The following is a 24,158-nucleotide window of genomic DNA, read 5'->3' as shown; positions in this document are numbered from 1 at the left end:
GATTCTGAAAAGGAATGGGATTATTTCAGGAATTTGAAGAGCACGATGATTCTTCCTATTTTGTACTTGAAGTTCTGAATATTCCAAATTATGTCTAATAACTTACTATTTATCAGTGCTTCTTCAATTCATCTTCACTCAACTCTGATCTTCAGGCTTTCTTTTAGACACATATATATGAAAGAATCACACAATTCTTATTCTTAAATATCTTATTCCAAGTCTCTCAATTTGTTGTATCTTCTTTTGTAAGAAAGAGCTGTTGGACAAGACTCGTATGTATTTGTGAGTATCTACAAGTAAAGCTGCAATAGCAAGTCCTTCTAATGTGTACATATTTAACATTGTAATTATTTATTAATGTTGCCATTCCATTAATTTGTATGTGCATATATATGTAAAAACCATGTTGCATTGGTAAGAAATAAAACCTATAAAGGGAAGAGCACTGTGCTAAAAGTGTAACTGCATATTCTCTCTGATTTTATCAAAACAAGGAAGTCACCAAAAATCTATGCTGAGTGACCAAGCCAGAATCCAGAATGGCCAGTGTGGACCTGATGTGGGTGTCCATGTCCCTGTGTCCCAGGCTTGGTCCAATGTTTATTCCCAGTGCCTGAGCAGGAGCCCGCTTGCTCCAGAGCACGTCACATCAGGATGGGCACCATGGTGAATTTGCTATGCCGTACTGTAGCTTTTCTTGAATGATCATGTCAAAACCTATTTAGCTTCAAGTGTGGCAGCCCTTGTATCCAGATGCTCCTCTTCCACATCATGACATCTAGAGGACAGTAAGAGTTTGCTTTATCCATGTCTTGGCTTGAAAAGGCTCCTGCTAAGGAAGGCAGGACCCTCCTTCAAAATGGAAAATGTAAACTCCCTCCCTCCAAATTATTATAATTTTAAATTAAGGGGCTCTCAGGCAAAGATATGACAATAGGAATAACATTTCTTTACTAGGAAAATTAAAAATACAAATGCAATAGTACAAAAAAAACCACTGCCAGAGTCAGAGTATGATTGACACCCTGTTGGTCAGGGTGTTGGCAGCAGTCCCATTAAATGCTGGCTGCAGCCCTCCAGCACAGGAGGTTCTGGTTGCTTGCAAAGGCTGCTTGTGGTTTTCCAAATCTCAGATAATATCCAGAACCACGGGCATGGTTCTGCTGAAGCAGTGATCCTGTAAAAGGGTGTAGCTTTCCTCTGACGGTGGTGTAGATGGACCTGGTCTTCCTCTGGGAATCTAGTGGGGAAAAAGCCGCTTGTGGTGTTCCAAATCTCAGATTATATCCATGTAGGAATGCTTGGCTCCTCCCCCTGGGCGGAGCATCTCCCAAGGGGATGATGTAATTTTATCCGTCATGCAGTGAGACTCAGTGGCCCATTAACAGCAGATATCTCCTGGAGGAAGGGTTGGTCGTGGAAGAACTAAAGAAAACTGCCCTAGCTGGTTTTGACAGGTGGCCCAATTAACAGTAGATAACTGCCCCACCTCTAACAGATGGCAACAGAACACACACCCCCAGCCACATCTTGCAGCCTGAGACAATCCATCACGCCATAATTTCACCATGGGACTTGTTTACCTGAGAGGTACTTACAGCAAGCTTTGGTATAACTTCCATCATCTTTTTGCCATGTCTGTGGCTTGTAGTTCCAAAATAATTTCTTTTTCCATTTCTAGGGGGCAGACAAAGCAATTTTTATCAGCTGGCCTTTTTTTTTGTTTAGAATGGATTATTTTAAAAAGGAACTTACAAGAAATAAAATCTCTTCTTATTAATACTCAATTGCATATGTGTGTGGAGGTTACTGAAGGAAAGAAAGAGACCTGCCCTTTATTACAATTCAAACACACAGTCATGCTATCAAAAATGTTGACATTTTTCCTTCAAAAATATTGTGGAAGCATCACTACCTTCCTCTAAGGAACGAGGAGCAGGTTCCTTGCATAATTGTTTCTTATATTATACCATTGTTTCTATGTTATACGAGTTTCTTGTATCATTTGCATGTTGCTTGGGATCTCTGGTCTCAGGGAGGCAGGCACGCCATCTGCTGTGGAAGATACAGAACAAAATCAAATACCATTTGTGAGAATAAAAAAAGTGTGTGGGAAAAAAAACCACCCACTCCTAAAATATTACCTGTCCTGGAATTTTGTTTTTTCAGGAAAGAAATTACCACAATTCAGGCTTTCAAAACAAATCTAATTCTGAAGAAAATAAACATGGTACAGAGATGGGAATTTTTTCTAAGTTTCTTTTGTCCATTTCTAGGTTAAATTGTTAGAAGTCCAAAGGAGCCAACTGTAACTTGTACTTTCAAGGACAGTGGGGGAAGTGTCAGGACAAAACCTATCTGCCCTCAGACAGAGTAGTCTCAGCATCTCATTCCTGCCTTGCACACTACCTTCCTTTAGCAGACTAGATTAAGCAGAAGTAGACCAGGGTTTTCTCTCTGCTTTTGGCCTCAAAAAGCACACTTTTCAAGGCTCTATTTCAAGTCCTTGGAAACCCAAACACAGCAATACAGCAATCTCCTAGCCAGCCTTACAGCTGTAATGAGATGTAGATAACCTCTCCACTGATCATACCAGCAAGACCTGGCTAGCAGAGGAGAAAATCAGGATTTGTGGCATCCCCAATCACTGCCAGAAGAGATTTCTCTCACTATGGAATAGGGAAAAGAGTATGGGCAGCTCCAAAGTGACCTGTAAAAATTACAGTTTTTTGTCATATTCCATTGTATGAAAATCTCAGCATCACTTTGTCTGCCTAGTATATTCCAAAAGATAATTTAATGGAAGAAATTATTTTCTATGTTATTATTAAAGCTCCCTCTCCTTTGCCACTCCAGTTTAAAAGCCATTACCCCCTAGGTGGCACTGTCCAATAAAACAAGGCATGTTTAAATATAGAATGCTCATTAAGTAAGAGTCATTAATGTTGGAAAAGACCTTCAAGATCAACCTGTGGCCAAACACCACCATGTAAGTAATCCATAGCACTTACTGCCACATCCAGTCATTTCTTAAATGCTTCCAGGGATGGTGACTCCAGCACCAGGAGCAATAGATTGTATCAATGCTTGACAGCCTTTTCAGTGACAAAATTCTTCCTGATGTCCACCCTGAACCTCCACTGGTGCAGCTTGAGGCCATTTTCTCTTGCCCTGTTGCTGGGCCTGGGAGAAGAGGCTGACCTCCACGTGGCTGCACTCTCCTTTCAGGAGACTGTAGAGAGCAATAAGGCCCTGCCTGAGCCTCCTCTTCTCCAGGCTAAACTCCCAGCTTCTTCATCTGCTCCTCATAGGAGTTCTGCTCCAGACCCTCCAGAAGCTTTGTTGCCTTTCTCTGGACATGCTCCAGCACCTCAATGTCTTTCTTGCAGTGGGGGGCCAAAGACTAAACACAGAACTGAGGTGCCGAGTACAGGGGGACAATCACTGCCCTGGTCCTGCTGGCCACACTATTTCTTTTACAGGCCAGGATGCCATTGGCCTTCTTGGCCACCTGGGAACACTGCTGGCTCATGTTCATCTGGATGTCAACTAACACCCCCAGGTACTTTTCTGCTGGGTCTGTGGAATTCTTGTTTACAATGTAAACTAGCATAAGTATGTTGAACGTGAATGTTCAACATGTATGACTAATAGTATGAAGCTATTAGTCTCAGCTTGGTAATCCTCCTTTTCTGAATCTGTCTCTCAAAGTAAGTAAAACATGCTGCTGTGAATCTCATTTAAATACAGTATTTTTACTTTCAGAGTGCTATGGAATATATTTTCCTGGAAAATTATTGTGTATTGCACGTACTTGATGTGTCTGTGCTCAGTGAATAAGCCAGCAGAGGCTGTGCTTACTTTAGCAAGTCACTCAGAGCAGCAGGAGCAGATTGACAGCTGTAAACTGCAGGGGTTGAAGTTCCTTACAGCTCCAGTATATTCTCACACAGAAGTTATTTTGCATCTGGTGGGAATTGGCCCATCTGCACATCATCATCACCTGTTTTGAAACTCCCTGAAAAAAAGCTCTCACAAAACCTCCTTGGCCACGGGACCTCTCAGAAGCACTGGGTTCCCCTCTCACCTGTCTCCCATAGATATGTTTCACACCAGTCTCCACTATGTACATAAAAACCTCACAAGCAGAAGGCAGCCCTCTTTTCTCACTCCTCCAGGTTCTGAATGACTCTGTTTTGCTTGTTTCATATCCTGCTCTTCCCTCTGGTGCTGGAACATGGATTGCTTGGTGGTGCAGGGGAGGAGGAATAGCCTTTGCCCCCCAGGCACTGTAGCAGTGCCAGGAAAATACCTTGAGTACACCCTTCTTACCTTTTGCTTTCACATATAAAAAAAGGAGACAGGAAATCTATCTGACAGCATTTACCACTGTGACAGCTTTGTTCACAGCCAGATAGAGAGGCTGAGACTAGGAGACAGACAGACAGACAGACAGGATGTGGAAAGAGAACAAGTGGGTACAAAACTTCTGAGAGCAAGGGGGTGCCACTGAGAAACAGGGAACTCTGGAGCATAAGGGATTTAAAGGAATGATGCCACAAAATCCTCAATTAATTTCTGTAATTCCCTTTTGAGAAGAGGTGCTCTGCTTTTCTTGACCTTATAGTACCTGGTAAATAACTCCATCATGTACGTCCTCTTTGCTCATTCAAGATCTCCTCTGATTTTCTTGTGTATGATATTATGTATTGTCCCTTCATTTGGCTCTCACAACAGCATCATTATCTTTTTCTGATAATGGGTTTAAGTCCAGACATTATTATCATCCAAACTGTGCCATGTAAGGCTTCCCTAGGATAAGAAACAAAATATGGTTTTATATAACCTTCTTCATTTTTCTCTTCTGGTGTCATCCAGAAGAAATCTGGCCACTCAATTACAATTACTTTGGCAAACAAAGAGGTTGTGGAAGAACTATTCACTTATCACCATTCATTTGGGGTTGTTTACCTTCCTATAGAGTAGACTACCACAAATCTTACAGGACTTTGGTTTCCAGTTCAACTCTCAAATTGACTGGAGTACCTTTATTTCAAAAAAGTATGCTAAGACCCAATCCATAACTTGCAGAGGGGCAAAATCTCCACTAGGAGTAAAAGGTCTCTAAAACATTTTGTGATTACATCAGTGCCTTTTAGTGCAAGCAGGAATTGATTTATTCCTAACAGGAGGATGTCTGTGTGATATATGTGTTTATGTCCAATGTGTCAAGCACTACTTTATGCCCTTCAACATTGCAGAGTTTGACCCTTTTTGAGACACAGAACTAGAAAGCAAATGTAGCTGTGATGAATCAGAGGCTTTGAGGAAACATTGGTTCTTTCAGCCCAGCCCTAAGAATTCTTCCTGTGCTGGCTCAAGCTGATATGCACACTTAGTAGGAAACTCTAATACTGGATGTCTTTGGTTTGCAACTAGGAGACTGGATGGAGCTTATTAGAAAATTATATTATGTCTCCAGGCACTGAAAAAGTAAATTCTTATTAATGACTTGTTTGTTGTAGTTATTATTCTCAGCATTTCTCCAGACATTCAGAAATAGATTATTTCTCTCTTGAGAAGTATAAAGCATTTTTTTCATTTAAGAAACAAATTATTTTCCTGATAAAGCCTATATGAGATGTTGCAAAAGCCAAAAAATATGTTCAGTACAGTTTTTCTACCTTACTAGTGGGCAGGAGAATTTTTATGTATGTTCTCATTATTTTTAATTTTTTTAAGCTCTCACAGGCATTTGAGTAAATTTTGAGTATTTTTTCCTCCAAATCTTTTAGGAGCTTAGAAACTTAAGACTGTCACACAATTTGTTGAAAGATCTTAAGTCTTTAGTGATGCAGTTGTTTTTTTAAGAAATAGGAGGAGGTTTTATATATTATTTGCCTAAAATTGTAGGCCTCTGTAAAACTTGCATCTAAATGTCATCATGCTGCACATCTGCAGATCATACTGAAATATCCCCTTTTTGTTTGTTGTGAAAAGCAACAGGAAATAGCCTGTTGGCAGCTACTATGTTCTCTGTGTGAGTCTGTGAGGTTCTGACTCAGACAGTCTCCAGTTCAAGTCAAAACCTCAGGTTTTAATGATACATGATTAAATACAAAAGGGGTTTTGTTGGTTTTTAAATTAAATTTTAACTTGCTGCGTTACATCCCAGGAACAAAATACTGCATATGATCCTGGATGAATGCAGGACAAAAATCCTAACCCATATGTTTTCTTTATTTATAAAGATTAATGTAGACTTTATTTTAATAGTTCATGTTGACTCTTGAATTTCCAAATAAATTTGACTGCAGTAGTAATTTCTGAAAGCTATTTTAGCTTCTTTCTATCTCTCCTTCCTGCCTAATCTAAGTCAGTTGTAAATGCATGTGGCTTCAAAGGAAGGACGAAAAAAGCATAATGAAAATAGTCTATGTGCTTCAAAATGTTAAAAAGATGGAAAACTATTTAAAGAACAAAACATGTCTCAGGAGCTTGAGAATCACTGTGGACTGACATATGGTAATCGTATGTCAGCATATGCCTGTGCTGCTCCTACAGCATATCTCCATTTGCTAAATTCTATTTGTGTCCAAAGTTGTAGCAAGAAGATCAAGTTTCAATGCACTTAAAAAATGTACAAGCATGATGGTATGTTTAATTTTTAGTTTTCTGTAGAAGCAATCCTGCATATTTTTATTTTTTCCTTGTTTCCTTGCTCCTTTTTCTGATTTCAGAGACCATCCTGACACTTCAATTTACTCATCTCATCCCATGTTAATTTCTTAGTATCAGGAAAATCGGGACCAACTCCAAGATTAATAAGTATTTCTTTAAAGTTGGCGGGGATGGGGGGGGGGGAAGATTCAAAAGATGCTGTGCATAGAAACATGTGGAATTAGAAGAGGGGAAACAGTTTCAGTTTCCTGCTCTAAATCTAGTAATTTAATAACCTAATCACTGAGTCATTGTGTGTATATGTTTCTGGTTTCTAGAACCCAGAAATCCCATTCTGAACTAAAAAAATCTCCCTTTGGAAAATTTTGCTGAAGTTAATATAATTTTCATTTCAGTTTAATAGGACTATTAGAAAAGTGCTGGGAAATTTCAGAGGCAAACTAACTGTGAGTTATGAGCTAACCCCAATTCTCGTCTTGTTTCCTAAGAAATATTCCTTCCTCCATCTCAAAGCTGAGGATATCTGTTTGTTTCAGTTTTATAACCCATGTTAAAGCTGACAAACTATATATTTGACTCTTCTGGCTACTAGAAGATAGGTTATTAGGAGCTGCAAAAAATGTTGACAATTAACAATAAAAATACTGAGTATGGTATAGGGGTCTAAGATTCCTTCCATTACTACAGTGTAAATGGAAAGCATTTCACTTAAGGATACTTCATGACAGGGAAATAGGCTGGAGCAAGGAAAGATTCCAAGGGTAACATTGTGTTGTTTGGGTTACACAGATAAAGTAAATGCAGTACGTATTTCCTTTCTATCTGGAAACAAGCACTGAAGAATTTCAATTTCCAGTCAGATGAGCAGGGAGTGGATTGTCCTCTCAAGATAAACTCAAAATAACTTTGCCAAAGGAATGTCTCTGGATTGACACTGCTATACTCCAGATGAGAAATCCCCCCATATTTCTGAGTCTCAAGCATGGATGAACGCAGCAGACCGGTGAAGCAACCATTTAATCATTCAGTTCCATTAAATAGACATTGGTTAGCTACATGCATCAAGAGCTAGGAAAAGGAGAGCTACTTTGAACATGCACAGGCCTTGGGATTAGAAAACCACCACCATTTCTGCCCAAGGATTGCTGCACTGAAATCTCTTGGAGGTTTCTATCATAACCCAACACCGTGGTGGTGGCTGAGGAGAGGCTGTGCAATGGTAGCTGCGGTTTCTGCTTCGCTGCATTACCTTGTAATGACATTAGCACATATTTTACATTCTGAGAGGGGAATGTTTCCCTCCTCCTCCTCCCTGCCGCTTAGAACAGTGAAGAGATGAGATGTGACACTTGAAAATGCTACAGCACTCTGACCTCACCAGGCTATAAGATTGTCTTAGTGGAAGCAGAAAATTCAGCTGCCTGAAGTACTTTTGCTTCGTCCAGCTGGTGTCCTACTGCCTGCAAAGCTGCTTCCAGACAGCAGTGCTTTGTTATTCACTTGACTTTACTAGCCCTTGTCAGAGTTAATTGGATTTGTGACATGGTCAGATGTTTATTTCTTGATTCTGTTGTTCCTTGCCTTACAGAACAGATATGCCAGGGGAAACAATAGTACATCTAGCAAATACCAAACTATGAAGAGATACATAAAAATGCTGCTCAATTCTTTAGGAGATAAAATTTAAGGAAATGTGTGCTTAAAATATTTTTTTCCTTTAATTTATGACAATATTGTCACTTAGCTCTGATTTATTACAATAACTAAAGCAGTTATAAAACCTTTTGTTTAAACATATCCACAGCTCTCTAGACAGTCAAATATCACATTCATTAATGTGGTCACGTATAAATGCCCAACTAAACCTTATTGTAGCTGAATGCTGTTTTGGAGAAGAATGAACATAAATCATATAAACACAAGGTTACATTTCTGGTAAAATCTCTTATTTATTAAGTATTTGAAAAACTTACAGTCTCCATGAAAGTCACTGCCTACAGTCATGATTTTATTGTACCTTCCTTTGTGTAATAACTTCAGTTTTGTATGTGAGATTATATATAATAGTAGTTATACAACTCACTTTCTAAATCTTTGGTACTACTACTGATATAGTATTTTGCTGTAAATGTTTTTAAATAAAATGAAAAAATGTTTATGAAGTTATTGATACCTCTAAATGATTTAAATCAAAAACCAAATTACTTAATTTATAACTGCTACAAAAAGCATGAGTTTTGGCACGGAATCCCAGAGAAGGTTTGATTCTGTAATGCAGTCTCCCTTTTTACAGAAGTTTTGGTTGGATGAGAGGCCCACACGTGACCTTAGAGAACAGATAAACACACACACACGCTCACAGCACTGCGGAAGTCACAGTGGATGCAGTCTTTTCTTCAGGCTTGAAACAAGAATAAATCAACCACAGCTTTGTGTACAAGGAGTTTATAGAAATACCTGAACATTCCTTCATGTCAGCATGAGCTAAATTTCATAGATGATACATGATAGTAACAGCAGGAGGAGAGGGCAAGCGAGAGACAGATTGACAAAGCAGTTAAGCATGGGCTTAACTTTAAGTTTGTATCCAAATCCTCATGAAGTCAACAGCTATGCAGTTGGAGCTATGCCAGGATGCAACAGAAGATGTGACCATCATAGTCTACTTTATGTAAGCATGTTGTTACTAAGTTTGTAAGCAGAAATGGAGTTAGGCAGTTATTGGTGATCTGTAAGCGTTGTGAAAAACATGTTGGCAAAATTTTTATATTGGCTAATGCAAGAGAGGAATAAAATCAGAGAAACTACTTGTCATCACATCAGCAAGAGTGTACACTTTATTTCTTTGTCATTCTAATTTTATTATGAACAGACCTCCCCTGTGCTTTCAATACACATAAAGCTGTAGCAGCACAATTAAGCTTGGTGTCATTTTGGGAAGCTATTTGGAAGCATCTTAAAAATACACAGCAAGGCTAACCTCCACTCCAACATATTGTACTAGCTGAGAAACAGGAGAGGAATTTTTTTTTTTTGTACTTTTGTACTCATTTTGACAGGCCATTGGTTCCCTAAATAAGGCAGGGTTTAGTCCTTCATCTCTTGCACTGTGAGGTAACATTGTATAAGCCAAAATAATGTCCACCTAGACTCTGAAACTGTTACTCTACCCCACTAGGAACTTCAGGAATAAATTTACTGCCTTTATTGGGGCAAGGTCTGAAGTAAAATCACTGAGCAATTTTGCTGAAAAAGTTACAAAGCTGGAGAAATTTTATCAGAATATCATCTTCTATTGTATTACTGTTTCTATTTGCCAAATTAATTACAAGACTTTCTTGTGCTCTACTGTATTATGTTAATTACAAATTCTTCATTACATTTCCTTGAGGGCAATCATAAAAAGGTATCATCTCCAGATAACAGTCTATAAAATATTTGGTGTATCACAGTTCCTTCATTACATTCACACATGTCTTTCAAGATCATTATTTAGCTTCAATAAAGCTGAGATTGATTGATTTGTTTACATGACACCTAATAGCAATCTACAAACAATAACTGGAACAAAAAAAAAAATTCTTCCCCAACCCTGCCTATTATCGTGGATTTGATTTATTTTTGGAATAGGGGTCCATTAGGAAAGATAAGTTTTCTATCAAGCTATTCAAAATGCAGCAAAATATTAAAGAATAATCAGGAAAAGAAAGAAAAAATCTTTTGTGCACTTTTATTATTTATTAACCTGAGTTGGCACTTACTTTGATACAAAGAGTTACAAACGTCAGAATGCTCCATGCTCTTCAATTGTACTTTTCTCAGCCCTAAAAAGATAGGATAAAAAAATACTAAGGTCAGCAACCATGTGCACACCAGCATAAAGCTTATCAGCTTCTATTTATTCTTACAGTTCTTTCACAATAGATTATTAATACCAAGGTTGTATCAATTACCATGAATATTTAACTCATTTAAAATTGCATATTAGTCCACAAGATATTGCTGATGTCTGATTGAATCTCAAATAAGATTATATATTATTTGGGGGGGGTGGGGGAAATGCCTGTTAAGATGAAAGCACAAAACCTCAACAAAACCTAATGCTAATGTCAGAAGCCAAATTCCAACTTAAAAAGCAACATTCCTCTAGACATGCTGCTGCATTTTGTGTCATTTCTTTGTGAACCCTCCTCAGAAGCAGGACTGCTACAAAGTGATGTGTTAAAGGCATCCACCCCTGCTTTCAGGTACGAGGCCTTCCTTAGCGACAGAAATAGGATGTCCACTTATGAAAGAATTTCTTATAGTAAAGAATGCGAGCTCCTAAAAGCTGGCACAAGATAAAACACTTCCAGGCCTGGAAGTTCCTTAGCAGGAGGCACAGCCCCTCAGGCCAGGGTGGCAGGGACCCTTTGGGAGGGAGTCCATGTGGCCACCTGCTCAGGGACCTGCAGCCCCGCAAGTGCCGCCAGCCCTGCCGCAGAGGCAGCTGCAGCTCTGGGGAGGCTGGGCCACCTGCCAAGTGGATGGGTAGAGAGCTGGCAGGCAACCAGCAAGTTTCTGGCAAAAATTTGACAAGCTTGGGTTCCACAAGATTTCTCTTTTAAAACATAAGAATGCTACCTTCTCTTCACAGCAAAATACTAAATAGTATTTATTTATGTTAGGAAGTGCATTTTGTGCAAGTCCATTTTCTGCCTCCAAAAATACACATTGAGTAAAATTTAACTTGACAGTTTGTGGTGAAGCTCAGATAAAACCAAACATTAAGAAATATATGCCTAATGAGAAAAAATAGCATTGAAACAAATAGAACCATACAATCTCCCTGGTATATCTGTGTCATCTGTTGCTTGAGTAGTGCAATACAGGGTACTGCAGAAATTCTGCAATTAGTTCTAAGGAACACTGAAGTACCACAAGCAACCTATCTGCTTACCCATGGCACTTCCTCAGGCAGACACTGACTGGAACAAGGGGTTAAAATGTAACTCTCCCATGGTTTTGTTGACTTCCCTTAGCTAGAAATAGTAAAAGCATAATGTGATTGTGTGATACAGCTCAGTATGAAGTCGTCTCAGCACAATTTTTAATATGCATTTTAGACATAAATTAGCACATATTAATGCTAATAAAGTTATAATGCTTATTGTGTCTGAGCTAGAACCTTCAGCTTGGGTTGTGCAGTTTGCTTATGTATTTAGAAGAGCAGGAAAACCAACAGTCCTCCTACTGCCAAATAGCATAATAATTAAGTAATTAATCAGCAACTACTAACGACTTAGCTCTTCAACTAGCTAAGCTAAAGAATTGTAGGAGCCATACTTTTGGGGACTTAAGGCTGAATCCACATGGATAGATCCAATATTCCTTCTGTACCTGTGTCAGTGCTTTACACTCTGACAGGGTGGCTGGCAAGCCCAACCCAAGTTCATATTATTCTATATTCATATATTGTTTTACAGTAAGTTCACTATAAGGAATGCTGACAGAGTTGTCCCTTGTGAGTACCTACATCTGACTGAATTTGGTTTTTAATATTCCCCCTTCAGCTTTAAACAAATGCAAGTTTCATGCACTCAGCTAAGTATTAATTAGCCTGATGCCTATGACTTGTGGGGAAAATAACTTTAGGCCATGTTACATTCCTTCAGCTCTTATAAAAGTGTGAGAACCAGTTTCAGCTGTTATATGTACTTAACTTCTGCTTTTTTGTGCAGGAACCTAAACAATCTGTTAATGAAGGTAGAAATCACTGTAGCAGAGAATCACTGTCCCATTCTGTCCTTTGACAGCAAGAAAACACCAGCATTTATTGTATCCTTTTGAAGCCATAAATTTCTGTTGTACCAGTACAAGACTTCTAAGAGAAAATACCTGGCAAAAGACAGTGCAAAGTGCTAAGTCTTGTCTTAAAGTTTCCATTTTAAATATTGCAGTATTTAACTTCCTTGATCAAGGAAGGTGGTGAAGTGCAACTCTTCCTTGACAGCCAGCAGGAACAGAGGTAGTCAGTACACATTTTAATGTGCTGCTGTCTCCTGCACTCTCCAGACCATTGAGAGAAACTGTACATTCCCTGTAAGGCTTCCACTTATGGATATATTTGGCTGCCTTCCTAACAATATCTAGCAGCATCCAGCACACATGTTTATACTGTACTAGAATATACCAGTTTTGTAAATGTGGAAAAGAGATACATTTTCTGAAGTTAATGAGTACAGCTAGAAAAAAACCATACCAAACAGGAAGGACTGCATTTGCATTGCAGACCACTTGTATAAAGCAAAGCCTTTTCTTCAGAGAAGGACACCTTTGTTTCATGAATTTATATTAAGCTGAATTTCTTTGTCCAGCTTGTTCTTGGTCTCTAGCATTTTTCATGAGACAAAGCAAATGCTGATCCTCTTTGGGCTGTAAGGGAAAACAGCTGCTAGTCAGAACTGGGGGATTGAGAGCACTTGGTCAACCCAACTTCACAGAAGGTTTAAGTACCTCCAGACTGTGTCACATCTGTCACAGCAGCAGCAGATACAACATAAAATGTGGAGCAGGTCCAATTTTTAGTGTGTCAGTAGAATCAGCCTGCAGTTATTTTTAACTGCCTCGGAAAGCTTAGCAGGCAGATACAGTTAATCCTTTAAAGGATTTGCAGGTATTCATAGCTTAATAAGTAAGTATAGTGGATTAAGCCAATAGGAGATTGAAGACAGTCAAAGACAACCTTTACATGCTAACATTAAAAAAATAAAAAGAACAACTTCTTTTATATAGTTCTTTCCTGACAATCACCCTTAAATTGTCAGTATGTGCCAGAATCCTATACAGTGAAATATGAAATAAAAATGTCAGTCATTAATGTCAACACCTGTGATATTTAAATTATCAGAAAGCAGCAAATTTCTCTTGTCTTCTATTTCCATTATCCTACAAGTGCTTTGAAAAGCAGATCTGCATTATGAAAACAAATTAAAAATGCATCTACTTATGTAATAAATAAATAATAAAACTAAAACAGTAAAATTCATTTTAGTAAGAAGAAAAAAGGCTGGATTATTTTTATAGGTTGTATTTTATATTGCTTGTATTCTTTTTCAGGATTCACTGACTTAGGCTCAGCTGACAGATGTGGGCCTTCAATATATTCATAAACACTGTGAAAAAGAACACACATAATTAGACAAAGGAATAAACATCAGATGACACAAAACTATTAGGCTGAGGAAATCTAGGACTGGCTATGAAAAGCTTTGGAGGTGGTTCAATACTGAATGAGTGATAAAATGCCAGAGGCTATTCAGTGTCATTAAGTGCAATGCACATCAAGAAGGGAAGAGAAAATACATATATATGTATATATGTGTGGGGTGTTAGTATCACCAGGAAAGAAATCTGAAAATATCTGGTGCTTAAAGGAACAAATATATCTTTTTAATTATTTAAAAATTAACAGAATTTATTATTTATTTAAAAATTAACAGAAAAACATGAAAAATCTGCCCTGTAAACACTCAGGTCACAAACACTTTATGAATAATTTGGAGCTTTAGTCATTCCATTATCAAAAACATTATGATAGAATTAGAAAAACATCTAGAGAAGAATATGAGAGCAGTGTATCAAGTAATGAACTTTATTCAAAAGGTGACCTATTAATAGTAATACACCAGTTTTCCCAGTATTAATATTGAAAGGCATGTTTTTTTTTAATAATAAACTAAGTTTACTTTCATTACATATTGTGAGGCATAAACTGTACATGGAGCAGAAAAAGCATGACTTCATTGATTCAGCAGTTCTATTCAGTAGGTCAGCAGTAACTGTTAAACAAAAGAGTCTCCTAGTCACAGAAGGCCTGAAGAGCATGATGGAAAAATCACTGCAAGCATGACTGCCTCTGGACATTTTTTCCATAAGTATCTACATACTAGGTTAGGTAGACTTCTCATCTGGCTGAATTCAGCAGTTCTCAGGTCCTCATGACAAGAATGACTGAAATCATTATGTATATTTTTTGGCATATTGTTACAAGAAATTTGGCCAAGAGCTCTCTGTTTCTATCACTGCTCCTTAAAAAGAATCACTATAAAACAGAAGTGCTTCGTTAACTGTCCAACTGAGGCAGTCTAATTCCCTACACATTTTTAAGGTTATATATTCTGGCTACCAGACAAACCACTGCTTTCACACCCCAACTGTGTTAACTGAAATACAGTTGAAATATATGTAGATAAGAGATACATGAAAGATAAGAGCAGGATATTACTCCACAAGGTTTTAATGAGGACCCAGCTCTTCCCAGATGAGTCAATAGTGGGATGCATTGTTGACTCTGATACTTGAACAGAATTGTGAGACATACAAACATAGGACTAGTAGGGAACTCCTAAATCACTGCAAGTACTCAACTCTTACACTTGCAGTTGTATCACTTAGGCTCATTAGGCTTATTTCTGAAATCATTTATTTCAGAAACTGACCCAAGTCCCTTTAGTAACTACTCTATCAGATGGCAGTCTCAATGTGAAAATTCTGTTTTGAATTTTAGAGTCAGTGTATTCCTAGTCAGTTGATGACTTATGCTCTTCTACTAACACAGTTCCTTGGCTTCAGGAGAGCTTTACCTCTGTGATGGTACATTCAGAGAAGGAAATGATATCATCTGTTAACACTCATTTAGCTTGGCTCATTGAGGCAAGCCCTTTCACAGCACATCTCTCCTACCATGGTATGCAACGTGAAGAGGTCCCAGCTGGCTGTGACACCAGACCTGTCAGAGCAGAGACACTGCAGACATTCCACACCCACATGGCCTGGTCCCAAGAGCTGTGCAGATAGGTTAGCACATTCCTTTCAGGCCAATGTGCCCTGTCACTGAGACTGCCAGTCTTCCTCAGCGTGTATTCAGAGCCAAACTAAGGTGGCAGCACTAATTCACTTCTGGAAACAGTTTCAGAAACAGTTTTAGATCAATTATTTATATACTTCTACTTCACTGTGTTGTGTAATTACACTCCTAGTTTCCCACTGTACACTTCCAATCCCATGGGTCACCAATCTCTTTCTCCTCACTGACTCTGTACTGATTTGCCTTTCTGGAATGCCAAATTTCCATAGAACAGACTCCAGTTTTTCCATACATCTCAAAGCCTATGATAACTTTTGACACGCAAACTGAAAAGATTTTCAACATTTGCACTAAGGGCTTTGCTGGAATGCTGAGCCCTGCACGTCACTACAATGACTGAAGCTTAGTGACAATTCTATTAAGAGAATGACATCACTTATCGTTTTGGAAGAAGCATCTTAATGTAGTAGTGGCAGATAACTGACATCACCATTACCAGATTGCTAAGGGAAGCCTGAGAAGGGAAGAAATGCAGTTAAAACAGTGGGAAATCAGGATTGACAGAACACTTGACAATGGTTCTGCACTTTTTAAGAGCAGTCTGTCTTAATTTCTCACACATTCCAATCTTTCCCCTTTACAATCCAATTTGCTCAGGTAACCTGGACCCCTTTCACTCCTTGTGGTTTCTCTGGCTCTGCTCCATCCTGCAGGTTTTTTGCTGTAAGTCATTCCTACCAACAGACACTGCACAGAGAACACAGTTTCAGGAAGTCTAGCGCTTATCTCATTGAGTGCTTCACTGTCACATCAGCACCTTTTCTGAATTCAGGAAGGGCAGGGGTCTAGGAGTGGGAATGAGAGAAATTGCTTAGGCAGTGGATTCTATCCTGACACAAGCATGAAGGAAAGGCCAGCACAAAGATCAACATAAACAGGAAAGGAAAGGGACAAGGAAAGGGACAAGGAAAGGGACAAGGAAAGATTTGAAGACATAAAAGGCTCCAAAACACGAAAACACAGAGATACCATAAGAAGAGCTTCATCACAGAGGGAATGAAACATAGTACCATGGAATCACTTGGGTGGGAAAAGACCTGCAAGATCATTGAGTACAACCAAACCATTTACCTAACACTGACAACACTAAATCATGTAAATCATGTCCCCAAGTGCCACAACATCAGAAGTTCCAGGGCCTTAATGGTCCAGAGTGACTTGGTGGGTGGGAGAATGCGGGGCATTCAAGTTTTATAGATGAGTAAGAAAGGGGTTATGAAAGACAAAGGAGATTAAGAGAAAGGACACACAGAAAAACATTTTAAATGACAATTTTTTTTTAAAAAATGAGTGGCCTTCTGCAGAAATTTTGATTTAGTTATTAAATAGAATAGCTGTGTATGCATATTTAGTCTTATGAAAGCAAGCAAAATACTACTGAAGTTGAATATACAGCCCACATATATTTACCCCAATAAGAAACCATACAATGCTTACCTTAGACTATAAATCACTGTAACATATATTTTGAAAATCTGTAATACATATCTCAAATCAGATTATGCCATTAGAAAGATCAGTGGTACTTTCTCATTTCTTTTCTGCCCTTCTAATGCTTGATTGCCACTGTACCTGGCTGCTGTGCTCCTCACAGAGTGAAAAATGAATGAATATGAGGAAACAGCCTGCAGGAAACAGTCTGTGTTTGACTATCCTTTCATGCCCTTTTTGCTTTGTTGCAATACCTCTGGCTTAATAGGGCTTTCACTTGATTTAGTTCAAGTCAAGGGAAGAATCAGCCTCACAATACACCTGTCCAACATGGCCCTAACATTCCTGACAAACCTTCTGAGCACCTGTCCAAAGGCAAAACAAAGCAACTGGAGATTTCACATGCACTCTGAATGTAATGTGATGTGAGCCAGACAAATGCTTCAACTGACCTTGATCTCTTTCCAAAACATGGAACACTGCATTAATAAATATCAACATTCATTTCAAAACCTTCAGAGTACTTAGCTGAAATACTTTCATTGTAGTCATACAATGTAGTGTTAGCAAATTTCCATCTTAAAAGTGGGCGGTTTCCAAAGAATTAAGATCAAAAAAATTAACCAAACACAAGAAGCCCCAATGACAAACAGAATGCTGGACAACTATAAAGTTTTTTGGGGAAAAAAACCACCCTGATTTTCTTAGAAAACATGTAACATTGAGTAAATGAATAATTTTCCTTTCCTTACTTTTCTTTGGTACTTTTACTCACTCAGGTATACTTGCTGTGAATCAATTTCATAGAACAGTACTTCCCCAAATTAACATTTGATCCTTTCTCTTTATCCTGTCAAGATTCTTACCAAAGTAATGAGAAATTGTTTTTATGGTGCATGAGATGATTTATTCTTTTATTATGAGCCAATAAATTTATTAAAAAATCAGTCAATCCTCCACTCAGCCCATAGATGTGCTCCCATCCTACAGGGATTAAGAATCAAACAGAGGCCTTTCCCTTGAGTGTGGCATGACTGAGTGAAGGGCAGGGATAAGAAGCTGGGAGGGTGCCATGAACAGGACAAGAACAGAGCATCTGTTCCTGTGTGGTTTTTTCTCTCCTCCCACACATTCAAGGGAGAGATGCATGTGAAGTGTTTACAGTGCTTATTTTTAACCAGTCAGGCAAAGGGCCATGATGGCTCTGTCCCATTGCTCTGTTTATCTCAAGGACAGCTACAAATGCCTTGTGCTGAGATCTGATGCTCTCCCCTCGTGCCATGGTATCCCCCTTTCTATTCCTCAAATGTTGCCCTATGTGTTAAAATGTGTCTCAACAACCCCTATTCTTGGCACTCTGCAGGCAGCTCTGCTTGCTGCTTTTGTGCATCACAGCTCTTAATACAACATAAGGACAGATCTTGCCAGGACTCAAACAAAAGCCAAAAAACCCCAAAACAATCAGGCCTCCTTCCATGCAAAAGAACCTTCATAATTCTGCTTACTGAATGTATTCTTTCTTTTAGGTTTGCTTTCAAGTGAGAACTCTCAACTCTCATTGCCAGTATTTCTCTTCTTATCATATTAATAATTTTTTTTTGCTTTTCTGTTCAACACCCTAAGACATTTTAAGGCTATTCTAAGGCAGTTTCTCATGTGATCGATTTTTGTTTATTTTCTGTTTGGGCTATGTTTTTCTACCAATTCACAGAGAGCACCAAGTCATACATTCATAACTTGGTTATACTAACCAAAGTCATCCATTTATACAGTTCTGAGGAGGAGGAGGATGATTCTACCAGGCAATTTTATTGAAAAAGACATCATCCTCACTAAAGATTTTCACAGCAAGAGTAATATGGAAAAGAATATCCTCCTCCAACATATGAAACATACCACTTAGTCAAAATTGTGATTTCTAATCCAGTAGTTTAAAAAAGTACATTTATATTTGAACTCTGTAGGGCTTCAAAGACTTGACTGTGAAAGAGAAAAAAATGAGGAAATCACATGTATCATTCTCATTTTGCAGTAAATGGAAGATATCTTACCTTATTTCTATTGAAGACAGAGCAAACACAAAAATCTTCACGGATACCTTGAGACAACATGCATAAAGTAGCTGCCACACCACAAACACAGATCTTGCCTTATTTTATCTTAGTCTATCCAAGTAGCCATGCCATCTGGCAACCCAAATCCTCTATAAAGAAAACCAGCTACTTGAGAAAGAGTCTTTCAGCTCCCTGGGGTAAAGAACTCACTGAAAAAGCAGAATTGTAAATAAAACACAAGGAAGTGCCTGCTGCTGACTGCCTCTACATTAATCTGAAAAAATTATTCATCCATATATATTTTTTTTTCTGAATAAATAGTATTGTATTAAAGAACCAAACCAACCAACCAGAGACATTTCTCTCTTGGAAGAAATTTCTCTCTTGGAAGACATTTCTCTCTTGGAAGAAAACCTGCTCAAACCAATGGAACAATTGTACTTACACCATGTGGCCCTGAAAGAGCTGAAAGTCCCTTGAGAGGGAAGGTACCTGGTCTCCCAATGGAAAACAAGGACTCTCAGATCTTAGCTGATCAGACCCTCCATAGTTATTTATCTTCTATATATTCATAGTAAGTATATATTTTAAGTCATCAATGGGACATGTAAAGTACATTTTAAATCCCATTGACTTCAAGTAAATTTAAGGGTGCACTTAAACATGTTTAAGATGCTCTGGTAACAAATTTACAGTAAAGAAACCAAACATTTATTGAATCTATGTGAAATACAAGTTTTTCCTTTTCAGCAGACCATAATGTACTACTTCACAGTTAGCTAGTCCAGACCATTCTTAAAAATTTACATAGTGCAGTACATAGAAAATTAATTTAGAACAAAGTGGTCTGTAGCTGCATGGTCTGCAGAGCTTCTATTACCAGCCAACACAAACCATACATGGATGAATAACAAGATTTATACTTGGTGAAATGAAAAATAGAAATGTGATACATAAAACTGGGCAGAGTCCAGTATTTCTTAGGATTAATCCCTATAAGGCTCCTGAGACATGTTTGTTATTCTTAAGTATTGTAATGAATTTCAGCATACAGATTGAAATATTAATTCTGTGCAGAAGTAATGCATTTGCAAATTGTGCTATTGCAACTATTCAGGTAAGTCATAGAGTATTTTTTTCATCTCTTGACAGAATAACTTGAATGTTGTAAACAAGATCAGTAATTCACTTTCAAGATTAAGTTTAAGATGACTGGCTGTTAATACTACAAAAAAGCCACTTTCAAAAATCATTACCAACTCCATGAATGCTTTCTGAATATTAACTGCACACAAATTCCAATCAGCAAATAATGACAAATCACCCTTTCTCTTTTAAAGACTTAGGTTTATATTTTTGAATACATTGCAGCCAAAGGCAATAAAACATCTTTTTGGAAATTTTATGTATTCTGCTTCTTCACTGCTGCCTTTTCAAAGGGAAGCTTTTTGCACAGCAAACTGCAAGCATGTATTGAGCACAGTGACCTCTATAATTCTGATTTCAACAACAAGGTCAACATCACTAAGAAGCCAGTTTTGCCTTAAAGGCATAAGTCTCTCTGAGAGCCCAAACTGGATCTTTTAAATGTAATTGAACTATAACAATTCATTTCCACAGGCTTATGAAAAAAAATGCCTTCTAAATTTGCAACCAATTTTATAGTATTTGGCCACTGACAATAGATGTAGACAGGGAAGCTGGACCATCACATCTTGAATTTCATACACTGCTAACTCAGACAAAAGTTTTTCAGAGAAGAGAGAGAGACAACAAGGAGCCCCCTATTAAGAACAAGCACAGGGGAGTCAAAACACATGAGAAAGTGCAAAGGCACAGAGTGTGAGAGAAACTGAGACTCCACTCCTGGGATCAGCAGCCAGCTGTGCACAGGAGGGGTGTCCCTGTTGGTGCCTCTTGGTCAGCGCAGCACAGCTGGCACAGCTGGCTCCCCTCCCTCCCAGAGTCTGCTCTTGGGTATCACCCCAGGGCAGCTCACACAGGCATGGAGAGCTTGCCTGCATTAGGAAATGACATTATTTCACCAGTGAGATGCTGCTGCAGTTTACTCTTGCGCATGTGGTTAAGCTGTTGGCAGTGCCGTTTCCAGTTAGAATGGCTTTAACAATCATCAGCTGAAAAAATGTGATTTTTCTCAGCACAGTTGAGAGACCTGTCTCTTCATTACCTTCCTATTGTATACCTATCTCTGCAAGTGTAACAGCCACTGAGTATAACATAGTATCAAATCAAAAACTTAACTTGAACTTCAAAACCTACAATTTGATAGTAGGGAAGACCTTCTGTTTAATGTCCTTGGCTAATAGGTTGGGTGAGGTAGGAGAAAATGAGGCTTTGATGTTTGCTAGGCATCATTAACACCCATTCCTGTTCACAGCCACATTTTGGAAAATGCTACATGGAGTGGTTTTTATTATACATTCACAAGATCATTTTGGCAGACAGAAAGTTATTTCAAGGGGTAAGAAAGGCAAAAATGTATTACTGATTTTCCCCCTGCTTTTCTACGGTTGCTTCATTACAGCTTTCCTAAATTTCCTCTTCCTATCATGCTGTACAGCTAACTCTATGAATAATTTAATTGGGATACTCTATCAGCACACTGCAGTTGATGAAGGCTTGATTCTCTCAACATTTTTGCTTCCATCCTGATTTCTTTGTAACCTAACCTGAGAGCACGATGACCAAGCATTTCCATTTTCACTTTCTCCTCTGCAGTTCCCGAGACAGAAATAAAATGGAGAGGGGGCAGAATGGGAGGGGGTGGGATGCCTTCTGCTAAAGGCAGGAAACACATCACACAGCCATCATCAAAACTTCATGTGTGACAATCTGGTAAGTGAATCCTCAGGGAATTTTAACTGTACACATCCCTTCACAGGTACACAGCAAAATCCTCCATGAGGAGAAGATCAGGCAGTGAAAGCCACCTTAAAAAGACTCCAGAATGAATGGATGGCAGGGGAAGGAGGAAGGGAGAAAGAAAGAGGCGGTGTCTCTCTCACTGTGAATAATCCTTGGTAGCTTTATAGTTACCAGGCTTGGTTTTTTTCCCCAGATAGCAATACTAGCCTCTATAACAGTAAAAAATCAGGAAAATTGCACTATCTTTTCTCAACATCAATATGTTCCTAACTCAGCACAAAGCAGCAAGCTTTTATTATCATTCTTCCTTGTAGCCTTTTATTTTCTACTACTTTCACATATTTAGATATTAATTCTGTCACCTACATTCTAATTTCAAAAAAGTCCTAGGGTTATATTATTTACATATCTCAATTGAATATAGTTCACATATGAACAATATGATAAGGAACACAATTTAAAATAACAAGCAACCTGAAGTAGTTTAAAACTCTCCTTACTTTCACTGCCCCTAAGTGAGGTGTTTAAAGCTAATTAATCAAATTTCAGTGATTTCCCCCTGTTTAATAAAGTTTCACAAAAAATCTAAAATCCACACACCTGGATAAACAGCAATCTATTCCTCATATTATATTAAAAGCAATGCTATCCCTTTTGCTTGAAGTAGGTGGCTGAATTTTGGACTCTTAGAAGTTGCTTCTGTTAGGAAGCGCATTCCAGAATCTGTTGGGGCTCTTTGTGTGTTTTCCCCTTTCTCTTAGAACATGAACTCAACCTGCAGCTGAACTGATCTGTTTACTGTCACTGAAAAAGCATTCCCATCCCACTCTTTCCAAATTCAAACTTTACCCTTCCTTTCCCCTTACTCTCTGGTCTTTTCTGTTCCCCACTCTTTGTATTGGCTCTGCTGCTTGTCAAACACTTCCCACAAGCTGAATGGGCTCATTAAATTAGCAGCGTTATTCAGCCAGTTCAGTAATCAATTTTTCTGTATTGCTGTGATTTAAGTCAGTTGACCCAACAGTGATGAAAACCAGAGATAACAGGTGAAGGCAGTTTACAGCAGGCCATAAGGAGACCTTGCAGGGTGGTCATGCAGAAAGGTTTTTTCTTGAAAGCTTTTTAGCAGCACTCCTCTATTCAGTGGCCCCTGTTTACAGGATAAAGCAACAACATCAAAACTTTGTGAGTCTTCTGCACCTGTCCATGACAAAATACTTCTGATCAATAACTGTATCTACTATGACAGATACCTCCAATTCAGCATATTGCTACCGTTGTTTCATTTATTTTATAGCTGAAGTACCTGAAAGAAATACACTTTCATGAATGGTGACCTACACCTTACAACAGCTGCTCCCTAACAAAACAACAATCACGTGAAAGAAACGTCTGTAGTTTGGGTTGCAAAGCAACAGAAAGCCATTGAGAGAAACATATGCCTAAGAAAAACAGATTTTTCACCCCCCTGTTTCAAAATACTATTTAAAATCAGTGTTTTCCGGAGGAAAAAAATCAACACAGCATCAAGAAACATAAAAGTACAAACTGCTGGCACACATAAGTCGCTAATACAGCCAATACCTTTCCGTATATCCAGAGTCTCTGGGAATGTGCATCCTTTGTTTAAAAGGGGGACACAAAGAAACATCCCCTGCGCTAGGTTTTACCTGAATTCCCCTTAAGGGACAGAACTCACCCATTGAACTTTTACAGAATTTAGCACCATCCTTGTGCTACCCTAGGAAACATATAAAAAAAGAGTTGGCACATTTGCTTGCTTCTTCTGGAACTTCCAGCCAAAGCCGAGATGTTAAGATAATGGTGATGTAACCCATCTTTTCCGAATTCTCAAGAGATACTCGTGAGGGAAGACCAAGTGCCGAGGCCTCTTGGAGAGGATGACCACCCTGTCCTCCCCAACAGGCACACCTTGCCCTGAGCCGCACTTACTTCTCTCGCATGCGAGGTGCTTCCTGCAGGGCCGGGGCTGCCCGGGCAACACCTGCCCAGGGCAGCACCTCGCACGGGGGAGCGGCGCTGAAGGCAGCCGGGCTGAGCCGCTCGGGGCTGCTCCGGGCGGCTGCGGCAGCTGCTGAGGGGAGCGGCCGGAGCGCCGCTGCCCCCGCCCCGGCCCCGCCCCCCCAACATCCGGGTCCCCGCCGGCGCCGCGGCGCCGCCGCCCGCTCCGCGTC

At 39.0% G+C, this 24,158-nt stretch overlaps 1 long non-coding RNA gene across 2 annotated transcripts; it reads right to left on the bottom strand.

Moving 5' to 3' along the window:
- Positions 1 to 751: 751 nt before the first annotated feature.
- On the bottom strand, positions 752 to 24,068 carry LOC128935425 (uncharacterized). Of its 2 annotated transcripts, XR_008482946.1 has the most exons (5): positions 23,917 to 24,068; positions 10,446 to 10,508; positions 4,634 to 4,815; positions 1,602 to 1,680; positions 752 to 1,243 (listed from the first exon to the last, which is right to left on the bottom strand). It is a non-coding gene; the product is annotated as an uncharacterized LOC128935425 (long non-coding RNA). The 2 variants fall into 2 exon arrangements; XR_008482945.1 differs by lacking the exon at positions 4,634 to 4,815.
- Between the last annotated feature and the right edge of the window lie 90 nt (positions 24,069 to 24,158).

This window comes from Melozone crissalis, unplaced genomic scaffold (assembly GCF_028551555.1).
Source record: "Melozone crissalis strain CALT ecotype California unplaced genomic scaffold, PUWL_Pcris_2 ptg000016l_1, whole genome shotgun sequence".
Lineage (NCBI taxonomy): Eukaryota > Metazoa > Chordata > Aves > Passeriformes > Passerellidae > Melozone > Melozone crissalis.
The sequence above is the reverse complement of the archived record's forward strand: the minus strand, read 5'-3'. Positions and strand labels throughout refer to the sequence as shown.